The sequence below is a fragment of the Euprymna scolopes genome, chromosome 4 (genome assembly GCF_053919585.1).
Source record: "Euprymna scolopes isolate OS-2025 chromosome 4, ASM5391958v1, whole genome shotgun sequence".
In the NCBI taxonomy this organism is placed as follows: domain Eukaryota; kingdom Metazoa; phylum Mollusca; class Cephalopoda; order Sepiida; family Sepiolidae; genus Euprymna; species Euprymna scolopes.
In genome coordinates, this window is record NC_136485.1 from 64,934,826 (window position 1) to 64,959,502 (window position 24,677).

Genomic DNA, 24,677 nt, shown 5'->3' on the forward strand with positions numbered 1-24,677 from the left:
CTTTATTTGCTTTACAATTTTTCTACCCCTCCATTATTTTTCTTTGTAGAAGGTCCTTAATGGTAAACGGTTGGACAAAGAAAAAGCAATAAAAGAATTTTATCAATTTTATTATGTGCTTATTTGTTTAAATAATGTTGGCGCTATCAAGATTAAGACTACTACCATTTGCTAGAACATCAAGAGGAAATACATAAAGACGACTAGCAACAATATATATATATATATTAGACATTAAGAGGATATTATAGATATACAGTTTACATACAGTTGTTCTTTTCTTTTTTTCTTTCCCATAACAAAGCTAGAACCCAGAATTAGATGAAATCGAGCAATTGCATCGACAACTGACAACGCCAGACCCAAAGTAGGCTTCGATGTACTGCATCTCATCAGTGACGTGCTTCGACATAAACGCGAACCCAGGTCGTCTCACGTATGAAGTGTGCAATACTGACGACCTAATCATATATATATATATATATATATATATATATATATATATATACTCGCGGGAAGACGAGACATTGCCCGGGATTGAATAGTGATTAACGAATGATTCACGCCTTCCATTTTCTTTTTAATCGTCATCAAAATCGGTGGAATCGCCCATTTTTCAATTAAATCGATTGGTTGGCTGCTCTTGTTCGGGACCCATCCCGGTGCACTAGGAAAGTTTCACATGCATCCACCCCCAGTGATTTAGTATACAATACATTGTAGTCTACGTTGCACTGAAGAGAACCTACTGTGCATTTTATAAAATTATTTTTTTTTATATTAAATAGCTTTAATTAAAGTTTAAAATACAACAGTCAAGTATCATGCTTCAGTTGTGTTCTAAACAGAAACATTCATTTCGAACGTGCCATTCTCATATCAAAGAAGTTACTGTTGATTTTATATGCCTGGCCGCTACTGCTTGTGTAGTGATAATGGCTTGAATTAATATTTACAATAAAAAGGTCAACTACCATGGTTAAATTGTACTTGAAATAGAAACATTCATTTCGAACGCGCCCCTGTCATATCAAAGAGTCTACTGTTAATTTTATATGTCAGGCCTTTTGGGTTTTGTGGTGATAAACATCTCAAATTTAAATGTAATGTTAGGCTGAGTAAATGTTAACTTTTGTTAAAATCGCTTGTGTAATTGAAAAATATGTTGGCTAACATCGCTTGTGTAATTGAAAAAAAATGTTGGTTAACATCGTTTGTGTAATTGAAAAAAAAAATTATACGTAACACCTACCCATGCTCCTGACAATTATGTTTATTCAAGTGAACTTTGAAGCATTTAGAAGAACAATAATAAACACAGGATAAAATGGTATTAAATACTTGTACATTTTAAAAACTATATTTTGTTTAGACTAATCGTTCAGCACTTGCAGAGGCCAAAAGCAACTCGAGGATAAAGGTTAGTGAGATTTTCAATTGTACAATTGAAACAGTGCTATGTAAAGGATTGGGAGTTATGGTTAATCCACAATAAAACTCGACAGACATTTGTTGACATTAGACTTGAAGACTATGGTTTCTAGGGAACGATTCCCGCAAAAACGATGTCCACGCGTTGGAAGTTCTTGGATATAAACTTTCTCCGTGGAAGTTCTATTTGATTTCAGGCATATAGAGGAAGAAAGGGTAGTTATTTGTAATGGAGGCGAATTTTTATTTTCTCAAACTTATTCCCTACTGAGTTTATTTTTCTGAAAACCATGGACAATCCATTGAATGTTTAGCTGAAAGATATTTTTATAAGTAAACACCTATTTCTATTGACTGTTGTTTGTCCATTCGTGTAAGGTTAGATATATTTAGAAGAGGCAGGGAGGTCGCTGTAAATATTATAAAAAATATTTTCCCAAACGAGACCCACAACTAGATTGGACACGCGATTCTATTGACGTCAGATTTTTGCGCCATTGTTCGTGGTTTTATTCTCGACAAAGAGGTCATATTGATTAGTTGCCGATCGTCAACTGACCGCATTAGGCGCGGAGCGCAGTGGTCAGCTCTCAAATGAATAAGAGTTACATGTAAGCAAAATATATGAGAAATAAGACCGTTTGAATGAGCGTAAATGCTTCTGTGCGTATAATACCAACAATTTTTTTTCAAAAAGTTAACAAGGCCCGTCGCCACTCGAGGATAAGGATTAATGAGTGTAGAGTAGTCAATGGGAAAATGTAGCAATCCTTAGTAGTGGAAATTTGGTAAATTGGATTACTTAAAGGGATGGCTCATTAAGAAATTGTTCACGTTGGACTTGTAAATAACCATATTGTAGTCAGTTGACAACCAAGCAAACGTAACAGAGTTCCACAGGCGTGTAGTTCTAAGAAAGAAGCTTTGTTCATAGAATATACGTTTAGGTTTATGCATAGATAAAGGGTGGGGGAAATTATTGATATTAGTTGTAGCTAGACATGTATTTTTCATAAAAGTCAAGCAAAAGGGGGTAGAGCATAAATTGGAATTCAGACGAGCACTTGTAATGAAAATAACAATAAAGCAGGGAGGCTCTGAACTTTTTCTATAGGAAAGAAGTTGCAGGGAAGGGAAAAGGCCATCACCACTAGGCTACGAAGTCTATTTTGATCTCTGCCAAGGCTGGAAAGCTGCTACTAACAGCTCCTGCCCAGATGTGGCAACAGTGCTCCATTCTTGGACGTACTTGGCTCTTATAAAAATACAGAATTGCATCAGCAGTGAGATATCTACTGGAGCAGTAGAACGATCCCAGTATTTTTCCAGCAGCCTTGGCAATGGTTTTGATGTATGTATTCTATCTCAGATCAGAAGTAAAGGCCAGACCCAGAAGCTTGTCAAAACATGGAGCCTTCCCAAGACGAGAGCCATTGTTTTCAATTGATGCCAGACAAGGATTAGAGCGTTGACGATGTAGAGATAGAAGCTTGGTTTGAAATGTATTAACATGAACCAGTCACCTCTTGTCCCATTGCACCACGTGATCAAGATCATTGAATGGTTTCGCAATAAAACCTAAGAACAGAATACGATATAAAAATGAATTTAAAGATGAAATGCAAGTTTTTATAAAATTCACATGTGAATAAGAATTAAAATTCTGACTTTTTTAGATGAGGGCTGATTGTTTATACTACTTGTATTGATCGGACCATTGTTCTCATCTTGATTGTTATTTGTGCAACGTTTCGGTCGGTTTGGCCTTCGACGGTCTTCAGACATGCTAGTTGTTGTTTGGAAAAGAAAAGAGAAAAGTTACTGGATCCGTAGATATTTTCGTATTCTTTGAGTTATTCTGCATTTTATGATTATTGTTTCGTATTTGTGAAAAATTAGTTGACAAACGGGGGGGGGAAACCCTAATAAATATCGACAAGGGATTATCTTCCTTCCATTACCGAAATTCTAAGGGTGTACAATGTTTGGTTTTTCTACAATTAAGGGCTTCCAAATGCTACTAATTTACAAAACATATTTTAGAGTACCTATTTACTATGCCTCCCCACGGGACAGAGTTAGACACCAGGGTCGTTTTTTAACGTGGAGAAAAGGTACAAAAATAAAAATTGTCTCAGTCGTGAAGGATTTCTCCTCCACCGAAAGAGAACAAGGAATAGAAGTACAGCATCTGAAGAACAGAGCGACATATGCATGCACACATCATCTCCCTCTTTTTTTCATCCATGATAGGCGGGAGACAACATCAACCAGATATTTTCTTTCTTGCTCTGGTCTGACTGCGATAAAGACACTTTTCACCAAGTGCACGCTCACGAAACACTATACTTTGTATTTAAATTATCTTTGTTTTGTTTTTTTATTTGCGCACATACGCACACACATTATTATACTCAGACTTTGTTAAAAACATTCTCGTGGACACAACTTCATAACGAACTCATTTTTTTTTTTTTGTAATTCTATATTGTTTCCTAATTACTATGTCTTTCATGGTGTATACTTATAATTTGAATGCATCATCTGCCAATCGTCGAACACATTATTCTGCTTCTGTAAACACTTAAACAACACAGAAACATTTGTGTTTCATCCTCGCGAGTAGTCTTCATGCTAAGGGCTTAATTGCTATGCATATATGTTAGCACTTTACAGTATTTTAGACGATTTCTTATGACGATCTAACACGGAAAACTCTGTGTGACTTAATTGCCATATAGTTTAAGAACTTACTACCAAGCTCTCTCACACATTGAGCAAGTAAATACTAAAAATCGATACATAAAGTATGATGTCTCCTCATAAGATTGTATGTGGATGCATAAAATTGTTTCCTATTTCATAACATCATCTAATATAAAAATCGATATTTGTTTCTGCTTAGCTATTACTTTTGATCATCGATACGTTACTATCTAAAACGACGCTTTTTAATTCTTATTGAAATATTTATCTCTAAGAGAGCTTTAGAATTGTGCATCGGAACTTTTGTTTACAAATCTAGGTTATCTTTAAAAGTAGTTGTATTGCTCTATTAGTCTGTAACAGTTAATTTTGAGATGTAATTGTATATATATATATATATATATATATATATATATATATACTGACTTGAGAGTTACCACTAATCAAGCCTCGAAGGCCACTCAAGTATAAGGGTTAATGAATGTAAGGTGGGATTCTAGTAATCATTACTGGTGTAAATTGGATAGAATTTAATTATTTATGGAGGCGGCTCAATAACAATAACAACTTGTTTACATTAAATTTGAAGGCTATCATGTTGTATTCAACTTGGAAGCAAGCCAGCGGAGCAGTTTTCCATATGCAGGGGGTTCTGGGAAAAGGGCTTTCTTCATTGAATATGCGTTTAGATTTAGGCACATATAGAGAGTGGGGGAAATCGTATATCCTAGTTGTAGCTAGTTGATTGTTTTTATGAACATTTTGCAACAGAGGACTAAAGGGTGGAGTTCAGTCGAATATTTACCATGAAAATAACGATAGAGCGGAGAGTTACTCACAAGATCTGCATATATAAATATATATATATATATATATATATATATATATATATATATATATATATATATACGTAATAATTATTAATAATTAGCGGCTGCGCCGCGTCGGCACACGCAACGCCGAGTCAAACACAAAATCGACTACACTCAACATCAAGTATCCTCAACATCAAGTACGCTCAAGATCAAGTACACTCAACATCGTCTTACCATCAACGCTTAGCCTGTGAACTCGGAGTATGGGAAATTCCTATATGCACAAAACAAAATCACTGAAAAAATAAAAATACCCTTACTAAGGGTAAGGATAATGCGTAAACATTGGATAAAATTATGGTTAAAATTATTACGAACTTGCCAGGACAGTGCTAAATTCTGTTTACATGAGCAGATAACTTTTTCGACAAGTTTACAAAACGGCCCCCAAATCCTTATTTCGGGCGTTTTGTTTTACTCGGCGTTATTAGTTATGAACTATATATAGATAAGGACAATCTGCCGACTCACAACTTTCAGGGAAAAAAATTCAATTCGGTGCATTAGTTCGAATGCTTTTTTTGTATATAGGCATATATTAATTTATACATAAATAAATAAATAAACATTTAGAATTTTATTAATAGTATAGATTATTAATAAATTGCGTTAGACTCATAGACTGACAGGCGATCTTATATAAATAAGTCAACGTTATATAACTATTTCATAACAATTAAATTGTCGTTTCAAATCTAAGCGGGACAGAGAACAATGTTATATATATTATACAAGCGTGACAAACCGAGCGACAGACTGATCAACTACAGATCGTTTTGCACGTAGGTATCATCACATGGATATTTCAAAAACAGCCAGTCCTTAGATGGTTTCCGGACAAAAACCTTTCTCATTCTATATAGGAAACTTGCAATTTAGAGGCACATGACTACTCTGGGCACTCTGCCTTAGATAGATTTACTTAGACTTAGATAGATTGGAACTACAGTTTTGACAGCTTAGCTGGCTGTTGTTTTCGAGTGGTAATTCAAAAGTCCTAACTATTGGGTAGCACTAAACGCGCTACTCTGTCAAAAGGTGTATAACATAAGATTTGTCTATTTAATCTGCGCGTTTATCGACGAAAAATATATTTCCAACAGTGCAACTAAAGGGCTTTCAAAGTGGCAATACAAATGCTATTTAACTAGCTACACGTATATATATATATATATATGTGTGTGTGTGTGTGTGTGTGTGTGTGTGTGTGTGTACGGCATAATCAGGTTGACACACCGGTTCTTATCAGATTAATGAAGTTAAGCAACGTTGAGCCTGGCTGGTACCAGATGGGTGACCATTTGGGAATTCTAGGCGCTGTATGTGCTTTCCGTTTATCTTGGCATTGTTTTCAGTCGTTCTGAACCTCTACTTGCCACTGTTATTTAACAATGTTGACTCAGGAGAGATGTGGTTGGTGATTGCGCAACTGTTGCCACAAAAATTTCACGTGCAAGCACCCTTACAGTTCGTATCTATAGTCTATCAAGACTGAAGGAAGCCTTATATATATATATATATATGGTGATTGTCACTTCTTGACAGAAGAAGACCATCTTTCCCTTGCTTTATTGTTGCTTATTCATTCATTCTCATGTACTTTTGAAATATTATTATTTTTATACATAGATACATGTGGAGATGTGATCAAGATGCATCAATTTCTATCTACTGTGGGAACGAAGGTGGCTCTTCAGACCAGCCCTGCACTTACACACTCTGTTGCAAAGGTCAAACTTAAGCTGAGATTGAGGGATGCCAACTGGTGCTGCTCTACTGTGGACGTTCATATGACGCTTCAGGCCTCCACTCGATTTACAGACCACAGAGCAAACAGAACATCTGTGCCCCGCAGTGTTTTCCCCATCAAAGAAAGATTGATCTCCATGTGATCGCTTGTGGCTAGCTAGGCCAGCTCCGGATAAAGTCATTTTACTACATAAATCACAGATGTGGTTCTGCACGAAAGACTCCGACAGACCTGATAGATCTGACAGATTTTTCACGCTTCATTTTTGCATGCTCATATTTTATCTTCTCAAAGCTATCAAGCCATGATAGACCAAGGAGCGCCACTTTTTACGATCATTGGAAGCACTTTCCCAACTGAACACGTCAATTCCAACAGCTTTAAGATTATCTTTGATGTTATCCCATGCGCTTTGGCAATCTCTCGTCGTTCATCCTTGTCAGATGTTCAGCCCACCTCATCTGGTTGCGTATAATCAACTTCTTGATACAAGGTACGTCAGCTCGCATGAGAACATCCAAATCAGGTATAAAAGAGCTCCACCTGATGCCCAGAATGTGTCTCAGGAATTTCTGGTGTACTCTCTCCATGACTTTTATATGTCTACCATAAGTTGTTCAGGACCCAGAAGCGTAAAGCAAGGATGGTAAAATACAAGATTGATAGACACTGATCTTTGTATGAAGAGTTATATCCCTGTCAGACCACACTCGCTTCTCTAAGCCACCAAAAGCCTTAGTGGCACGCTGTATCCTATAGTTGACCTCAGCATCCAGAGTTCCGTCTCTGGGAAGAGTACTACCCAAATACACAAATGTGTCAACCATGGCAAGTCTCTGGTTTTTGACAAAAATATTTGGTTCCACATGCAAACCACCGGGTGGAGGTGTGAACATGACCTTAGTCTTCTTAAGACTAATAGTAAGCCCAAAAGACGCACAGGCCCCTGAACACAGATCCATGATACCTTGCATAACCCTCTCACTATGGACTACGAGATCGGCGTCATCCGCATAAAGCAATTCACGAACCAGATTCTGAAAGAAGCATGAAAACGACGAAGATCAAAGATCTTTCCTGTGGTTCTGAAACGCAAACAATCCCCCCAGAAAACATTCCCTAAAGGCATAGGAAAGCATAATTGCAAGATAAATAGAAAAAAGTGTTGGTGCTGGGATATCACCCTGCTTCACACCATTGTCAACTGAGATGGGTTCTGATGGGCATCCATTGAGGTTCAGGCGAGCCTTCATATTAGTGTGGAGCTCCCTGAGTAATCGTACAAATGTAGGTTGGCATCCCAACTTCCCCAGAATTATCCATAGGGCATTTCTGTTCACCGTATCAAAAGCCTTGGTCAAATCAACAAAAACCTGATAAGGCGGAACACGGTGTTCAGTACATTTCTCCTGCAACTGCCGAGCAGAGAAGATCATGTCCGTGGTTCCTCTGCCCGGATAAAAGCCACTTTGGCTTTCTGGAATGACGGATGGACAAATATACTTTAAGAATCTATTGAGTAGAACTCTGGAAAATACTTTGCCAATTACTTCCAACAAACTTATCCTACGATAACTTCCACAGTCGGTCTTGAACCCCTTTCCCTTGTACAGTGATATAAGAATTGCATCAACCCAATCCTGATGGACGGGAACACCCTTCCAGACATCAGATGAAGAATTTCATGAACAAGCCCTGGAGTCCTTCCAACGTTCACTTCCTTGATTACATCTCTAATTTCATTCTCAGATGGGAACTCAGACATTTCATGGATAAGCTTCTGCTGTAATAAAAATTCATTGATGACGTCATCATCAACATAAGAGGGGTTGTCAAAGAGAACAGAATAATGCTCATCCAACGAAGAAGAATCTTGTTAGGATCCTTTATAAGGGCAATTCCATCACTTGAGAGTAGGGGAGATATAGATAGTGTTTCAGGACCAAAAGCTTTTTTAAGCAAATATATAAATACATTATATATATATATATATATATATATATATATATATATATATATATATATATATATATATATATATAAGACACACACAGACAAACACATACACACACACACACACACATATATATATATATATATATATATATATATATATATATATATATATATATAAGCAGAAATTTTGAAACGTAACAGAATTCCATTGTTTGGTTATATCTCTTTTGTGCCCCCCCTCCAAACAAAATTTATGCTTCATATGTATCACTAACGTTTTCAATTCAGAGAAACAAATTTAGAGCGAAAAAAAATTCTAAAAGAAATCGAAAACTCCCATGTGAAATAAGATAGATAACAAAAGATCGAACCAATGCAGTTTTATAAGATTCTGACAAATTCTGATCATTAGAACAACTGAAAAACTAAAACAGAAAAATTATCTGATGTACATGTTTTCTTAAATAAAAGCATGCTGTCTAAATACATACATAACATAGACATATATATATATATATGTGTGTGTGTGTGTGTGTCTGTGTGTATACACATATATATGTATGCGTGTATGTGTGTATATGGTAACAGAGCGCGAACGACTTCACCGATAAAAAAAAGATTATAAAAAAGAGCACGTTAGAAAAGACGATCTCACTAGAGACGTAGATGACGTGCGAGAGCACGTTAGAGACGTGGATGACGTCACAGCCATAACGAGTAGTCACGCGAAGGCGGGAGAACAAAGAAATAAATGTCGTTGTTACAACGGACAAAAGCGAGTTGAAATTCTTTCCTATTCTTTGTCTACTTTGCAACTGGGCCTAGAAGGTTTTCAGTAACATTACATGTCAATGCATATATAGATATGATACATATTTTAAGCAACAAAATGAATAATAATAATAATAATAATAATAATAATAATAATAATAATAATAATACATGCTGATTATAATCAAAACAATTTTTATCTCCAATCAAAATTTTTTAAGTGCCAGACAAAATATGCACATTCAATACGGTTCAAATTAAACATGAAACAAACCAGAATCAAAGAAAGTTCACGACATCAATTAATAAACAAGATTCAACATTCAAATCGATAATTAAACTCTAAAAACGAAAATATATTGTGATCAAAACATTTTTAAAATGTTCACTATATATATACGCGGTGTCTTCAATAAGTTTCCGGACTTTTTCGTATGAGCACTTTTATTTATAGTACACATATGAAACTCTAGTCCCTTTCGAAGTAATCTCCCCCGGTTACAATGCACTTGTTATACCATTCTAATAACTTCTGACAGGTGCCATGGAAGTCCTCTTGTGTGAACATGTCAATGACCCTCGTCACAACCTCTTCCATTTCTTTAATTGTCTCATAACGACAGCTTCTAAGGTTTTCCTTGAGCTTAGCGAACAACCAAAAGTCACAATAAGCAAGGCCTGGACAACTGGGAGGATGAGAAACTCTCGTGATGCCCATCTTGGTCAAATAATCTGTGACAAAGAATGAAGCTGTGTACTAGTCCATTTGCGCAAATCTTCAGATCTTCGCGAATAAATGTTGGTGCAATTCTCACACTGACACTAAACTGCTCACTTATTGCCTCTATAAATCCCCGACGGTCTTTATCCACGAAATTCTTTATTTGGCCAATCAACTCTGGTGTCCGGATTCCTTACACATCCCATTCCAAAAAAAAAAAAATGAATTCCAATTAAGGAATAATATATATATACATCCCATTCTCTATCACAGACTCCCTGCTTCTCTTGGACCTCTTATGCCATTCACAAACTGATGCTCATATCATGCAAGATAGCCCAAGCAATCTCATACGTTGCTGTTACATATTTTCAGATTTAAAGCAAAATTGTATTGCATATCGTTCTTCTAAAATCTTATCTCGTCCAGACTGCATTCTTGAAATTCGCCAGCTGTGACAATCAGGCCTTAATAGGGCGTATTCCAATTCCTGTTGTAGTTGTTCATTTGAATCTAAAATCATAAAAAATGGGCAACCATATTGTAAGATGTAGGACAATAGCACACTGAATTTTCAAGCGTCTGCGACAATTTTAAATGGCTGTACAAAAAAGTCTGAAAATTTGTTTAAAGCATCTCATATATATATATATATATGTATATATATATATATATATATATATATATATATATGTATATATATGTAGTCATCGACATACAGTATTGTTTCATTGTATTCATCAGTGCCGCTAGAGTAGCACTTCTCCCAAGCCGAGGATTGAACCTAGAATCATCGCGTTGACAGTCGGCAGTTCTACTCATCGACCCATTGGAGCGGTGACCGCAAATAACCTCGACAAAAGTCTATTTTAAACAGTCATTCGTCCACCACTTTTATAGTGGTCAAACTGCTTATTTACAAACAAACAGCGAGCCTCGCATTTTTTAGCCAATTAAGTAGCGGGTGAGAATATTTACGACATTGCTCTACTCAAAGGGGGGGTGGGCTTAATATATATATATATGTGTGTGTGTGTGTATGTGTGTGTGTGTGTGTTAAACTTCAGTGATAAATTATTTTCTGATCCATACTTTCAAGTTGATGGGCCAATGATCTAACATTCTGCTCCAGTGTAAACAGGGACTCGTTATATCTGCAATGATTTTCGACTCTCACGAACCTTCGTCAGACACGTAAAGAGTTACAAAAAATCAGTTAATTTATAAAGAAAGTCGATCGACACCCTTTCAAAGATATTTACTCACTTGTCCCTCATATTGAGCTAGATTAATGGTGGATTTGTTCGTTCAAATAAATAAGGCTTCCGTGGTAGAGGTATACAAGTTACAATTCGAGACAGCTAGGAAAGCATTGATTTTTATTCATATGTTTCTTAAATGTTTCTATGGATGCTATGTGCTGCTAGATGTTGGTAAATGAAGATGTGAGGGAAGGACCGCAGGTAAAAGGCGGTGGCGTGTAAGGCGACGAGAAATAATAGTTCTAGTTATATCAATATATTTATTGTTCTCTCATCCTATATATAAAAGATATTTGTCTGTGGGTGTGTATGTTTGTATGTTTGTATGTTTAAAAGTAACAAAGCTACAACACAAAGGTCCAGCAAGTTTACATATTGTTGAAAAGCATTGTTCTGATTAAATAACTTTTAGAAAAAATATTCATTCTCTGGGGCTCAACTGCGCTAGATTTCGTCATGGGGTCAGTTTTCCCCTGTTGTTAGGTACTGATTAGGAAATAAAAATGCCGACTCATACCTCGAGGAATCAATTATATAAACAAAAGTTGTATGTATGTGTGTCCGTCCAGCTAGAGAGGAAAAAGGGTAGACTGGGGAGAAAGCAGGGGTTGAGGAGAGAAAGATAAAAATGGCTAAAGAAATGTGAGGAGATAGAAGTTTTTACTAGAAATAGATTATATTTTGCCCCAGGTCACGCTTGCTTGTTTACAATATATAAATATAATATATAATGTTTTTTATGTATAGTTGAAGGTCAGAAAACGACATCATTTTTGCATCGACCTAATATATGCCAGTGTATTTTTCACTGGCCGACTAAAACTAAAAAGTTCCAAAACAACCCTCCACATATCTGGTATTTTCTTGCTCTGGATGAAAACTATCCAAAAATTGAAACTAATATTTATTCTTTTACGCAGATTTATTCTTTCTGTGTCCGTTTTTCAGCTGAGTTTTATGATAGTTTTCTGTGAAAATGTCTGGAGAAGATATTAGTGCTTTATCAATTGGTTGTCTAAGTTAAATGGAAAAGATAAAGTAAAAAATAACGGCATGAGGGATGGGATAGTGAATGATTAATTTCTAATATGATTAATTTATAATTTGAATGCAAATTGGGAAAGACTAGGAGCGAAAAAAAATGGGCATATTGGAGATTTTCTATTAGCAACCGGTGTTCATTCACTCTACTTTTCATTCACTCTACTAGCTAATAATGGAGTCCGACAGGATCAGTATACACAAGCTTGCTACTTGTAGCCACATTCTCTCAAAAACGTCGAAATGTAACCTCTTTCTATTATGCTTGATCTTGCCGTTCAATTGCTGCTTAGAGATCGCGATTAGATCCTGACCAGCAAGAGTCAACCATTCGGTTCTCATTCAGATGCGACGTCCACACCACCATTTGTGCTAACACCATTTGTCCGTCCTTGCTCTTCGTCAACCCGGCATTGTCGATTATGTTAGAAACGTTTAGCGTGCAAGAATGATCGGGATCGATACGAACCGTCACCTCGTTGACATACTCCCAGGATCGCTAGAGTTCGTGTATTGGAAGAAAGCATGTTCAGTCGTTTCTTCTGCTGGCGTCTCGCATCAGAGACATCTGGTCGAATCCACTACTCCAGAACTGTGTTGTATGCCATTGAGGGGCGATGTATTCCGGGACAATCACCAGGTCAGAGAGAACTCGAGATGGCTCGAACTCGGCACCAAACTCAACTCAATGGATCGTCTCTTCCGACCATCCCAATAACCGACAAGCGGGTCATAAGAACTCTTCTTTACTAATCGCCAATGAAGTTCCTTTCTTGAAGTCAGGACAAGGTCACTGGATCTTGGAAGCATTTTTAGTGCGGTCTGGCATCCTCTGAAGAATTGCGTATCACAGCTTGACCTACGACGATCCTTGACTGAACGATCGAGAAAGAGGTCGGGAAATACACTATCGACCACGGGGTTCGACGCAAATTCCTCTGTCAATGTTTGACTCAGTGAAGCTAGTCTCTCAGAGTTTCTCACACGTACGTTGAATACAGACCTGTTTACAAACTCAATGTCATTTCCTGTTCTAAAATAGCGAGAACTGGGGGGGGGGCGGTCTGGAAGGCTTTAAGTTTTTTTCGCAGGCAGAAGTAGGGCCAATCGGTACAGGATGAAAGTAAAGCCGTAACTGGCGCACTAGTCCGCTCTACCCTTAAAGGATAGTAACTGACATTTTGACTGTTGACTGTACCTCCGACTAATTCTTTTCAGGTTGGAGGCTCGGACTGAATCACACGCCAGGAATTCGAACCTAGCACATTGTTTAGATGAAAGCAGCAGTTAGGCAAGGCGATTTAACATAGGGTTCGACTTGTCTTCCCGTTCTTTATCTTGCGAAGTAGCAGCTCTAACGAAAGGATGTAGAACAGGGGCCACAGCGAAGAGCTCTGATGCACTGACCGGGAGATAGCGAAAGATTTCAAACGCTATCCGTTAATCTGTACAACTGCCATCGGCGTTCAATATCGGACGGAAATTCATTTGTGGAAGTTTGGTTTAAAATCGACGATCTCTAAAACAGATATCAGGACGCAATGTTTCAATCTGTCGGAAGCATTGGACTGATTTAAGTTGATCAACTCAGCTTCCATGTTGTTTTCTATCTCTCTCATTGGTATTGTATGGATCACATGCAAGTTTTATTGTTATATGCTGGGTATTATGATGGCGTATATTCTGTATTGTTGTTGTTCGTTTAGGGAAAGTCTTAGTGAGATATCTAGAGACAGGGTACACACTTCTATAGGAGCACCAGCCTGTAATTCAACTATAAGAGATTTTTGAATATCTTGATAGATAGACTGAGAGATAGAACGTTTTACATATGTTTGTTGTAAATCGTCTAGTGATTAAAATGACCGCTGTTCATTTATCAATGAATAACGAGACACTTTCTTATAAACGAACTTTATTTAACAAACATTCATATATACACAATACGGCGGTGGAGGTGGTGGAGGTGGTTGTGGGAGAGGTGTAGGTTGCGAACGTGACAGGCAGTTCCTCGTCGTCTGTCTCTCGTTCCCCGTCTCCGCGTTTCTGTTTTTGTTTACCATCTCACTTCTATGGACTTTCAACCTGGTAACCCATAAACCAATTGACGTCATTGACCCATATTTTGACCAGCCCGGCGTTTGCTTTTGGTCTTACCTGCGACCAAATTACGTCATCTCCAGGTCATCCCATTCCCGGGTTTCATTTTTGTCGGCCAGGATTTAAGTTCATTCGAACTTTGCTCCATACAACGGCCTGACCCATAAAACGACTTGCATCATAGGACCAGGTCATCCAATTCCCGGGTTCCAATTTGTTGGCCCGGATTTTGAGTTCATTCGCACCTTGTCTCGCCATGACATTATTTTAATGTATCTACCCTTCACAACATAGTTCTGTTCGTGTTCGATCAACATTTTGATAACGCTCCGCAACATGCCAATCGGATGTTGGAAAAAATCTTTGTGCTTAGCAGAGTGATAAGTCTGTATTCATCTGGTTCTTACACACCATGTCTGTCCTTCTTCCACGGCAATGTGATTATTCCCTTGGTGACTTGACCCAGGATAGAAATTCCGTAAATCAATGATTGAACACATCTGTTTAAATCGATATAAACAGGTGCTTAACTAGTTCTTGTCTAGTGTTTTTATTTCTCGCTCCGAATGATCGACACGGGACCTTTAAACCAGACTGTATCTTGTCATCAAATCAGATTAATTTCATATAACTCTGTCGCTCTAGCTACCCCTGCTACCTTGATGGCGTTTCAATCTCCCATGAAAATAACGCGCTTCAGCATGCGACGGACAAAAGATAGACCCTCTTTCGAGCAGTGCTAGGCGCGTGAACAACCTGAAACATGAAATCTTTGTCGAAAGTATTGGTTACGACCAGCCTGCCCACCTTCATCCCTAGGGACAACGTCCACCGTCGCGGCCAGGGGGCGTTTCACAATTAAGGAGGCGTTCTTTCCCCCGGGATTCGCATATGTTGAAAAGACATCGAAGTCCCTACCCAGTGTTTGGTGTTTGGTGCTTTACCGACTGAACTACCAAATCCGTCACTATCTGTGAGGAAAGTTATATCGTATGTAAGTGAAATTGTCTACATGTGTTGTGTGGGGCATTCGTTTTTTGTTTGTTTGGGTTTTCTTTGCCCCCATCCCCCGACAAAAGGAGGATGGACCTGTAAATTCACCCTTGTTCGTTTGTCCGTTCGTCTGTTCGCACTTTTTTCAATAACTACGTCTTGAAATTTTGCACAAACACTAAACATGATATAAGTACAAATAACATAACGGATTTTCCGGGAAAATTTCGGTTCCCCCCTTAGGGGTGCCTTTCGAGGTAAAATGGTTAAACTTGACGCTTTTGTGCTTATTTAAAAAAAAATTGATGCTTTGGATTTTAATAAAACTTTCTGAAAAGTTGTAACTAAGTGTTTTCTATATAATTTTGTTTTTCTGTACCGCGATAATTTTTTGGTGATCCCCAGGGACTCTTTTAGGGTTAATAAAAACACTCCATTTTTGGAACTACTTTACCATATTTGTCCAAAATTTTCTGTGTATGTCTATTTAGCAGTTTTGCATGGTGCTGAACTCAAATTTAAATATGTTAAAGCCTTGGGGACTTTTGGGACTAAATGGGGGGGATGATGGACTTATTCATTTTTTTTGCATGATGCAGAACTTAATTGCATGGTGCAGGACTTATTCATTTTTTTTTGCATGGTGCAGAACTCAAATTTACATATGTTAAGCATTAAAACTGCACCGTTTATTTATTTTCACCAGGATTTGACGTCGTCTGGGGACTTTGGGGTCTAAATGGGAGGGGTTGCAAATGCCGAACTTATTTATTTCTTTATGCCTTGTGGACTGTGCATTCACGGGGGGGCATCCATGCTTCACTTGTTTATATAAAACGTTGAATTGTTAACATATATGTGAGAGTTAAAGATATTTGATAAAGAACGTAAAGAAAACATTATAAACTATTCCGTTTACGTATACGGTTATAATTCCTTTGCTTTATAAATATTATATTTTAAGAATTGTTTATTTGTATGAACAAGGCCGATAGCCATTAGTCGCATGCTCTCGTGTAATGAATGAATGCGTGGATATAGGATTGACATGAAATTCTTAAAGATAAACTAAAATGACCGAAAAATGGGCTGAAATGACTTAAATAAATAAAAAGTAAATGATTTAGAATGACTTTAATGAACTTAAGGATGAATTGAATGAACTTAAGAATGACTTGAATGCTTAAAAAATAACTGGACTCCTTCAAAAACAACTTCAATGATCTGGAGAATAACTTGAATGGCTTTGAGACTGACTGGTTGTAAAGTGGGTGATCATTTTACATTAAATTAATACAGAGAAGTGACCCCCACTTTATATCACAATAAGTACAGCATGTAGTAAGAATAGATACTACACTTTGATCTTGGCCTAAAGGCCGAGAAAAGGGTATTTATTTGCTCCCCCACCGATCAAATTAGGCACAAGGCCGATTTTTAATGTGAAGAGTGAAGGGAAAATGGGGACAAACTCACCGGGGAGTAGGGGAGCTGGATAGTGACAATTGGTATGAAGGGTGGCCCCTACATTGACCAAGGTCTTATATGTGGGGCTGCCCCCACATATGGTCTTTGCTTGCAGTATCTGTTCCGGCAAATACTACACTTTGAGATATTAAATCCTTTATTCATGTTAAAAATACAGTGAAAATCAACAATGAACAAAAAACTTAGGCACATGGCCAACTCAAAAGGGGGGATTGTGGGGGTCGTTGGTTATCCTTGTCACTCTGGGACTAAATAAATCAAAAGTTACTCCCAGCTAGTATCTTCTTTCACCATAATACCGCATTCACCCTTTCATACTGGGGGACGTCCTACTTAACTCCCAATTTTTAAAACATTTTTTAATGACGTGTAAAAACAAACAAAAAATGACAATAAAAATGGTGCAATAATTCATTTGTGTTGAGGGTGGGGGAAGAAAAAAAGTGATCAGTAGGACCCTCCCAACCCCGTCTAGTTCATAGATTGCCCGTTCCACTAGGTTTGTAAAAGGAACCTCGCTTCTGTAGGTCAGTCTCTAATTGGGGATGCCCTCTAGATGCGGATGAATGGAGAAAAGAAAATTTTATGGGTAAGGGATGGGGGGTTGTTTGTATTTCTTTCTCTCCAAGATGGGTGAAATTTAGAGGAAGGGGTGAAAACGAAAATTGCAAGTAGGAGGGGGTGAGGATCTTGGAGGCTTTCTAATCGGGGAGGGATGGAACACACACTCAGCTAGCTGAGAGGCTACTTGTTTAATTTTACTTTACGGAACTGCGCATTCCACACCTACGCGGGAAACACGTATTCAAATTTGGCTCCTCTTCGTACACATAGACTTGCTACATGTATCCATCTTCTGTCAAATGCCGCGTGATGCAGCCTTCTTCTATCACATCTGATCTTCACCCGTAGTTGGTGTTTAAGAAAGCGATCAGATCAGAAAAAACAACACCCCCAGGTAACTTAGCTGACGCGACGTCCAAATCACCATTCTCGCCACGGCCAGGATCGTAACGTAGACCATTTGTCTTTCCCGGTCCCACGGCAGCCTCACGTTGTCCACGACATTGGATACGGTAATTGGGCGAGGATGCTCAGGATCGATGCGAGCCGTCACTTTGCTGAAATACGATCAGTACCGGCAGAGTTCGTGGCAATCGAAGAAAACGTGATCAGTCGTTTCTACGGCCGTTGTTCCACAATGGGGAAAATCAGGCCACTCCAAAAACCCGGAACTGCATTGTATGTTGAGTGGAAGTGAATTTCGGGCCAATCGCCAGGTCAGAGAGAACTCTGAATTGTTTAGATGAATCGAGCCTGGCGCCCAACTCCACGTGGAGCGGATCTCACTCTGTTGCCAACCCAAACGCGCACATAGCGGGTCGTCGGCGGCCCCCTTCACTAGATCCCTGTGGAGTTCGCTACGGGCAACAGTCACAAGGTCGCTGGAGCTTGGTAGTCGTTTTAGCGCGGCTCGCCACTCTTTCATGTAGGCAGATTCTCCCCACGGCCTGCATAGGCTCTCGATAGAAGGGTCAAGAACGAGGTCGGGGAAGGCGGCAGTAACCACGGGGTGCCACGGTTAGTCATCTGGCCTATAGTGGCTCAGGAAGGCCAGCCTCTCAGCGTCTCGATGACACTTCAAGTCCGGCATTCCCAAGCCTCCCTCACACGGACGTTGAATACAGACCTGTCTGCTCACCTAGTGTCTTCCTCTGTCCAAAAAAGCGAGGATAAGAGTTCGACGTGAGCTGTTAGGTGTTGTGCAGGCAGGGGAAGTACGGTCAGTCGGTAAAGGATGAGAGGAAAGACTAAGTGGCGCACGCCTCAGCTCTTCCCTTTAAGGAAAGTTTCCTAGGAAGCCACGAATTGACAGCAGCCTCCACCTTTGACCGTACCTCCAACCAATTTTTGTCAAGCTGGAAACCCGGTTCGAACCACACGCAGAAGATCCGAACCGGGCCATCCGCCCAGCTGAAGGGCACCGGGAGGTTGGCGTTGCCACCCCAGGCGCCCAACCGTAGTCCTACCGACTTGCTGCGGTTTATCTTGGTCCCTGTAATGCTTTCGTACCGAGCGAGCGCCTCCGACACGATCTCGATGTCTCTGAAGCTCGACACAAAGACCGTGACATCGTCGGCGAACGCTGATACCTTGGCGGTTGAGCCACCGGGTATTGCAATTCCGCACAGGGCCGAATTTGCCCCACGTCTCTAAAGCCAGGATATAGAGCAGGAGCGACAGCGGACAACCCTGACGAACTGACTGAGAGATAACAAAGGGTTTCGAGCGATTTCCGTTGACTTGCACGACGGCTGTGGGCTGTCGATACATCACGGAGATCCACTTACAAAAGCCCGGTTTAAAACCGGCGGCCTCCAAGATAGATGCCAAGAAATGATGGTCGACCCTATCGAAAGCTTTGGACTGATCTAAGTTGATCAGCACGGCTTCCGTGTCATCATCTATCCTTCCCTCGAGGATCGTGCGTATTAGGTGCAAGTTGTTCTGAATCGATCTCCCTTCACAGCGTAGTTCTGTTCCGGTTCAACCAACTCGTCGATAACAACATGCAGCCGATTTGACAGGACCTTGGCTAAAATCTTCAACTCTGTGTTTAGCAGATTTATGGGTCTGTAATCGTTTAACTCCTACCTTATCTATCTCGGGGTCTAAGATGGCGTTCCAATATCCCATTAGCACTACTCGCTTCCGACAATCTACAAACGCGTCAAGCGGACTGAAGAATGAGACCCTCTCACGAGCGGTGCTGAACGCATGAACCGCGATCACTCGAAACACAGAATCTTTTACGGCAACATCGGCTACAACCAGCCTGCACACCGCATTCCTATGAACAACGTCGACCGTCGCCTACAGGGTACGTTTAACCAGCACGGAAACTCCCTTTCCCCGCGGGCTGCTATATGCTGAGAAAACCTCAAAATCTCGGGCCAGCACCTGCTAGTCCACAGAGGAAACGAAATGTGTCTCCTGAATCGCAGCCACATCCACTCCCAGGGACAAGAGGTCGTGCCGGAGGCGAGCCGCCTGGCCCGATGATCTCAAGCCCCCGGCATTCAAACTAGCCAAATTCAAAGCCATGGTACCTACCTTAGGGTGTGTCACACTCAGCTCCGAAGTCAGCTGGGGAGAGGACGCCGACGTTATGCGCCATGCTCAAGGTGGTCAGGTGTTTCATATCCTGACCTTCTCTCGCAATGCCGCCGACGTCCAAAGGATAAATTAATTTCATGGCTCTGTAGAGTGACGGATGGGCCAAAACTGGGACCCTTTCCTTGCATTGTTTTAACAGTTCACCAAGAGAAGGGTAATTTTTCTTAATCAGTTCGATTCGCGGAAACTCCCCTTCAGCGGCCTGCAGGCTTGTCCACAAGTTGATCTTGCAGGCCTCTGGAGTTCTGACAAAAGTTATTAGGAGGGGGCGTCCGGGAAATTTGAGGGGATATTTACATCTTTCCTCTCTATCTGTTTGTAATCGAGCAGAGGTTCGAAGTTTTTCCTCTGTCGATGGGAAATGCATTTGATCTTAGCAAAAAGGCCAAGAAAAGCTTAAGAAGCTAAGAACCAAAAAGGCCAAGCACAAAAGTGTTACGGACTGACTGACGGACTGACTTATAGAGTTGCTTGCACGCGACTAAAAATAATCTTCCATTATTAAGGCTGACCCATTCCGCAGTCGCTTTTATTATTTTCGTTTCTTCTATTTTCTACAAACAAAAAAAAATTAATACAGGATTATTAACAAAAATAGACGTTTGAAAATAAAGAATAGAAAAACGTTTCTCGAGTTTTCAGTTTTCTGGTACGGTTTAAATTCCAATCGTTTATCAACATAATATCCATAATATCTTGTGTCTGTACATTTCCAATTGTTATCACTATTGAACCCCTACCAGCTATTTTTACCGGCTAAAGACCAAATCGCATTTGTTCTATGGGTTTAACTGCCCTATATACAATTTTGTTGACCAAAAATTGAAAGGTTGAGGCAAGAGTTTTGTGGAGACCGACGCTCAGACAGTCAGAGAGACAAGATCACTTATATATATATATATATATATATATATATATATATATATATATATATATATGTGTGTGTGTGTGTGTGTGTGTGTGTGTGTGTGTGTGTGTGTGTGTGTGTGTATACATATGTATATATACAGATGTGACGGGGAATTGTTTAACATCAGGCGAATGCAGGCAGTCACGAAAGTGAGGGAAACCATCATCAGAGACCTTCTCTTTGCCGATGACTGTGCCCTTAATGCCCCAAATGAGATAGAGATGCAACGTCAAATGGACGGATTTTCCACTAGTTGTGACAACTTTGGTCTCACCATCAGTACAAAGAAGACAGAAGTTATGTACCAACCCGCCCCAGGAGATGCATACCATGAACCCGGCATCACTGTCAAAGGACAGAAGATCCATGCTGTGGAGCAATTCACCTACCTTGGCAGCACCCTCTCCCGCACCGCCAACATTGACATTGAGGTTAACCATAGGATCTCCACAGCGAGCAGTGCATTTGGAAGACTTAGAGACAATGTGTGGAAGAGGAGAGGCATTACACTCGCAACCAAACTGAAAGTATACCGAGCGGTCGTCCTGACAACCCTACTCTACGCCTGCGAAACTTGGACGCCATATAAAAGACATGAAAAACAGTTGAATGGCTTCCACCTCAGATGCCTCCGTAATCTTCTCAACATCCGCTGGCAAGACAGAATTCCTGACACAGAAGTCTTGAAGCGCGCGGGGCTCCATACCATCACCACCATAATCCGCAAAACCCAGCTCCGGTGGGCAGGCCATGTCTATCGCATGCACGACAGCCGAATCCCCAAACAACTTTTCTATGGGGAACTCAGCCAGGGAAAGCGGAATGCAGGGGGCCAAAAGAAACGATATAAAGACTGTCTGAGAACGTCCTTAAAAGACTTTGACATCAGCCCCCAGTCTTGGGAGAGTCGCGCTGCTAAACGTTCGGCCTGGCGTTGCGTCATCAGCCTAGGAGCCGACAGGGCAGAGAATCAACGCATGACACACGACCAGCAGAAGCGCAAGAGGAGGAAGGAGAGAGCTGCCGGTTCACAGCCTGCCGATACCGCCTTCACGTGTCCAGAGTGTGGAAGAGTCTGCCGAGCACGGATTGGCCTCATCAGCCATCTCAGGACCCACAAACCCCTGACGCCGAATTGATTGATACCTTGGTCATCGTCGATTTCGACGGACGAGTAAGAAGAAGATGTATATATACATATGTATATATACATACATATATCGATATATAAATAAAGATATATTAATATATATATGTATGTATAAATATATATATCTTTATAAATATATATATATACATATATAAATATCTATATGTTTATATATATTAATATATATATATATATACATATATAAAAATATATATGAATATACATAGAAATATACATGTAAATATATATACATCTATAAAAGTGAACGTGTCTGTGTGTGTGTTTACATTTCCCTACGCAATAACTCTCTCAATTTTCAGTCTACAGACTCGAAATTGGACATACAGGGTACTGACATTTGGAAAAATCTTTGTGATCAGTTTTAGGTAAGAAATTTGGCTGTTAAGGAGTCAAAGTTCAACGATTAGACCTTTGAGGACCCTACCAAACTCCTCCGACAATTTTGGGTCTAAACACTTGAAATTTTAGATATAGGGTTCTTGGACCGGGATCTAACTTAATAACTTGATTTGAGCCCAAAACTAAAAGTGTTAAGGGGTAATAAAAGGGGTCAAATTTTTACAAAATTGACCGCTTTTCTTTTTTTGCTCAACATACACCTCCAAACACCCGGGCAAAGCCGGACTGAAATGCTAGTATAAACATATATATATATATATATATATATATATATATATATATATATAAATATATATATATAAATATATATAAATATATATATATATATATATATATATATATATATATATATATATATATATATATATATATATATGATGATTCCCGAATGGATGAAACAATATTGTCTGTGGGTATTTAATACTTATTAAAGTAAATAATTATATATATATATATATATATATATATATATATATATATATATATATATAGAGAGAGAGAGAGAGAGAGAGAGAGATAGATAGATAGAGAGAGAGAGAGAGTAAGAGAGAGAGAGAAAGAGAGAGAGATAAACACGTCCCTTGTTTTAGCCGATCTATGCTACAGGTAAAAAAAAAAATTTTATTATTTATTACAATTTTTTTTTTTTTTTTTTTGCTTTCTCCAACTGACATTAAATGCTCATCCGAATAAAATAATAAATCATTGTATTTTAAATCCCCATTGTTGATTATGATGTATCTGGCATTTTAAAATTTCGCGTGACTGAAATTACCTATGCAACTGGAACTGCCAAAGGACGGGAAGCCATTTTGAGCGATGTAATTCACGCATATAAAACACAACCTATAAAAACAGCGCGCTTTTATGGCTTTCTTTAAAATGACCTTAAATGATAAACCTGCGTTTTATGCCTCGGGAATATCGAGTAACTGAGACAAGCGTTTCCAACTAAAAATAATTCGCCCTGCTCAAATACAGACAGTTTTAGAATCGAGCTTTGTTATCATTTCCCATCGAAATGGTCATATTCGCTGGGCAGGCGGTTATTATTGATACGTTGATACGTTTGATACGACAAAGGAAAAGACAGAAAATATTATCGCTGTACTTTCGACTGCTTCGATTAGTCTAAAATAGAACGCGGGTCATAAACTCAGAAACGGAAATACTTTTATTTCTCCACTGAGATACAATGTACGAAAATATCTTATGCTCACAGATTATTAAATCGCCAAATGTAAATAAGATGATAACTTTTAAAACCGGTTGAACTTGATTAACTTGTTGCAGTGACGAACTATTTTATATCTATTTTTTTCGCAGATTTATTATACTTCGCTGACTTTGGTCATATATTGATAAGTAAAAAGACCTGGTGTAGTAATTCATATAGAAACATTATACAATCAACAGTAAGAATTCAAAGGCATAAGAGATAGAAACGAGAATATATCTTCTTTCTTCCTTCTGCTTGCATTTGATTCTATTCTACCTTTTAATTACTATAGGGCATAATTGTAACAACGTCGTTTGCCAGGATCTGTTAATTGGTTTATCCGCACCATAGGGACATTTCTGGATAAGTTGTCACGCCCAGCTCCCCGGTTTGTAAAAAGAAAAAATATAGACGATAAACAAATCAGTTTTACATCAAGGGGTTGATATAACGTTTAAATCTTCTTGGTGGGTGTTCTCTCTGAGTTCATGGCGTCATTACTAGCAGGGTTTTTATCGCTATTAATTCTCTCCTAAGAATTAATCAGCTTTGACCTTTTATGTTGGAAGTCAATGTTGTAGAAAATAAGTTTACAACGCATACTTTCATAAAAATATATATTTTTGTTTTAACATTTAAGAACGATCATTTTAAAGAAATCGAGAGTTGAGCACGGTAAATCCAAACTTTTTGCGACCCCACCAACG

The 24,677-nt window shown here is 39.0% G+C and overlaps 1 protein-coding gene and 1 pseudogene across 1 annotated transcript in view; one reads left to right on the top strand and one right to left on the bottom strand.

Annotated features, from left to right (window-relative positions):
- The window catches only part of LOC145268037 (uncharacterized), an 844,587-nt gene that overhangs the window by 317,887 nt on the left and 502,023 nt on the right, over positions 1-24,677 (top strand). The window lies entirely within an intron of this gene.
- Positions 16,873-16,998, bottom strand: LOC145274848 (U2 spliceosomal RNA; annotated as a pseudogene).